The 3,274-nt window shown below is 40.4% G+C and overlaps 1 protein-coding gene across 4 annotated transcripts in view; it reads right to left on the reverse strand.

The window, feature by feature from the left end:
* The window catches only part of IL18 (interleukin 18), a 21,754-nt gene that overhangs the window by 14,759 nt on the left and 3,721 nt on the right, over positions 1 to 3,274 (reverse strand). The window contains exon 1 of one of the 4 annotated variants that reach the window (XM_017523260.2): positions 778 to 811. The exons of the other annotated variants lie outside the window; for them this stretch is intronic. The gene's annotated coding sequence lies outside the window, so the exon portion shown is untranslated. Of the gene's footprint in view, positions 1 to 777; positions 812 to 3,274 lie in introns of those variants that run through there. 4 annotated transcript variants of the gene reach the window in all.

Below are 3,274 nucleotides of genomic sequence, written 5' to 3' on the forward strand. Positions count from 1 at the left end.
ATATATATATATATATATAATTTTTTTTAAAAGATGGGGTTTCACCATGTTGGCCAGGTTGGTCTTGAACTCCCAACCTCAGGTGATCCACCCACCTTGGCCTCCAAAGGGCTTGGATTACAGGTGTGAGCCACCACACCCGGCCTATAAAAATATTTTAAGTTATGTTAAAAAATAGCACAATAATAACCTGTATGTCTGAAGAACTTCTGAGATAAAGTCTAATTTACATAACACTAACATGGAAGCAGATAATTCTACCAGGCATAAGAGACATTTGCATGTGGCAAAGTAACAGTTTATAACTCATCTCACCTACCAGCTTTGAAATTGTGTCATTCTAGATAAACTATTTGGAAGAGTCAACATTATTTCCATTTTGCCCATATAAACTATAATTTTTATATTTTGCCTAATTCAATTCACATAAAATGCAACTTGCAGTGTAGTTTGATGAAAGCTTGGAAAGAAGAGTCAGATTACAAAGGCCTTGTGTAAGCAAGCTAAAGAGTTTGAACTTTTTTTTTCCTGAAAAAAAGTAATGACTTAAATAGGAGAAAGATATGGTCAAATTTGTGTTTTAAAAAGCTCACTCTAGAAGCAATGGAGAGAATGGATCTGGGCCAGGCATGGTGGCTCACGCCTGTAACCCCAGCACTTTGGGAGGCCGAGGCAGGTGGATTGCTTGAGATTAGGAGTTTGAGGCCAGCCTGACCAACATGGTGAAACCGCGTCACTACTAAAAATGCAAAATTAGCCAGGCGTGGTGGCACACACCTGTAGTCCCAGCTACTCAGGAGGCTGAAGCAGGAGAATTGCTTGAACCTGGAAGGTGGAGGTTGCAGTGAGCCAAGATCACACCATTGCACTCCAGTTTGGGCAACAAGACGAAACTCTGTGTCAACAATAACAACAACAACAACAACAACAAAATGGATCTGATTGAACAAAATTGGACAGAGGTCAAACAACAACTACAGAAGCAATTTTAATAGTTACAAGTTTTTTTTTTTTTAATTGACGGAGTCTTGCTCTGTCACCAGGCTGGAATGCAGTGGCGCAATCTTGGCTCACTGCAACCTCCACCTCCTGGGTTCAAGCGATTCTTCCGCCTCAGCCTCCTGAGTAGCTGGGACCACAGGCGCGTGCCACCACGCCTGGCTAATTTTTTTGGTATTTTTAGGGGAGACGGGGTTTCACCATGTTGGCCAGGATGGTCTCGATCTCTTGACCTCATGATCCACCTGCCTCGGCCTCCCAAAGTGCTGGGATTACAGGTGTGAGCCGCTGAGCCCGGCCGACCAGTTAAGAGTCTTAAGAGATGAGGTTATAAACTAAGGTAGTGAATTCAAAAGATACTAAGCAGCAGGATTTTCCAGCTAGTCTGTTGTGGGTCAAACAGAAGAAGGAGGAACTGAGGGTGACTTTGCAGTTTTTGGCTTGGGCAATTTGTTGAGTGGTTACTTCATTGATAAGAAAAAAGAGAATGAAAAAACAGCTCAGATGGAAAATAATTAGTCCAGTTTTATAAATCTGAGATGTGTCACAAAAGTCATGAGAGAAAGGGTTTCAGGAGGGGCTGCTTGAAATCAGAAACGGTGGAGCTCATAATTTATATATAAGCTTAAACTTCTTTATTGAATTTAGCAATTAGGAAGTTTTGGGTAACTGCGGAACAGTTTGGGTAAAGTGGAGTGAGCAGATGGTAGGAGGATAAGTATCTAGGACAGAATGGGAGGGGAAAAAGTAAGGACAGTGACTACAAACTATTCTTTTAGGAAGTCTGGCTACAAAAAGAGTTAGGGTAGTAGTTACTGGGAAGGGGGTGGGGGGTGGGTAGCTATATACAATGTACAAATTTTAATTTGACTCCAGATACATAGTTCCAATTGTAAGAGATCTAATAAATTACTTTTCAAAACATGTCCTAGTTACTTGCCTAAAACCGAAACCTGGGGGTCGTTTTTAACTCCTTTGTCTAAACTTTCCCTTGTCTGATAAATACAGTAGACTCTAACTCAGAAATGTCTCTAGAATTTGGTATCTCCTCGCTGTCTCCAACAGCACTGTTTTAAGTCAAGCCCTCATCACCCCTGGCATTTTCTATTTTAATACTCTTCTACTTGGTTTTCTTGCTTCCAGACTCTCCTCCATTGTTCCAGGTTTATTCTCTCTGCCAGGCCAGAACTACTTCCCCTGCTTTTTTTTTTTTTTTTTTGCCTGCGAACCTTGCCTCATCTTTCATCCTATAACTCCGAGCTTTAATAGTTTCTCTAGGAAAACTTCCTGCTCTTTAATTCTTAGCTAATTATTCTCTTCTCAGAGTCCCACCTCCCTCACATCTGTTCATGTTTCTTAAATAGCTCTTACAACCCTGAATTGAGATTACTTTGATTAAAAATAGGTCTGTTCAGCTTCCTTCTGAGTTTTAAGACAATTAGTTGTCTTTTCCTCCCCGAATCTTTAACACCTGGAAAGAGCTTATCACACAGTCGGAACTCAATAAATGTTCTATGAATAAGAGTTTGCTATGATAAACCTTACTGCCATGACAACAGTGTAGAAAGGGATGTGTAGAAGTTTTTTTATCTTAAACTTTCCCTCCACCTGGAAGCCAATGAGAAGGAGGAAGAACATAAGAGAAGCCTAAAAACAGAATTTTAAAAATCGAATAATTTTTCTAATGTCGTCTCCAATTTTTCTCTAGTAGTTTCTTATGTCATATATTTATTCTGAATTCTTTATTCTTATTTTATTTTATTTTTTTTTGAGATGGAGTTTCACTCTTGTTACTCAGGCTGGAGTGCAATGGCACGATCTCGGCTCACCGCAACCTCCGCCTCCTGGGTTCAGGCAATTCTCCTGCCTCAGCCTCCTGAGTAGCTGGGATTACAGGCACGTACCACCATGCCCAGCTAATGTTTTGTATTTTTAGTAGAGACGGGGGTTTCACCATGTTGACCAGGATGGTCTCGATCTCTTGACCTCGTAATCCACCCACCTCGGCCACCCAAAGTGCTGGGATTACAGGCTTGAGCCACCGCGCCCGGCTGTTATTTTCTTACAATTCTTCTTGTTCTCAACACATCTATGATTAATTGCAAGTGGTGGGTTCTCATCTCGATTTCTCCTCCCCTCAATTTTCCTCTTCCTTTCTCATTCATATTTCTTTGCTTCAACGCTAATCTATGAAAATTATAGTATCCATTGGATAAAAATCTTTTGACTATTTTATCTAAAATTCTCAGACTACTGACTTTTTTTTTTTTTTTTT

The sequence above is a fragment of the Cebus imitator genome, unplaced genomic scaffold (genome assembly GCF_001604975.1).
Source record: "Cebus imitator isolate Cc_AM_T3 unplaced genomic scaffold, Cebus_imitator-1.0 Scaffold28, whole genome shotgun sequence".
Classification (NCBI taxonomy): domain Eukaryota; kingdom Metazoa; phylum Chordata; class Mammalia; order Primates; family Cebidae; genus Cebus; species Cebus imitator.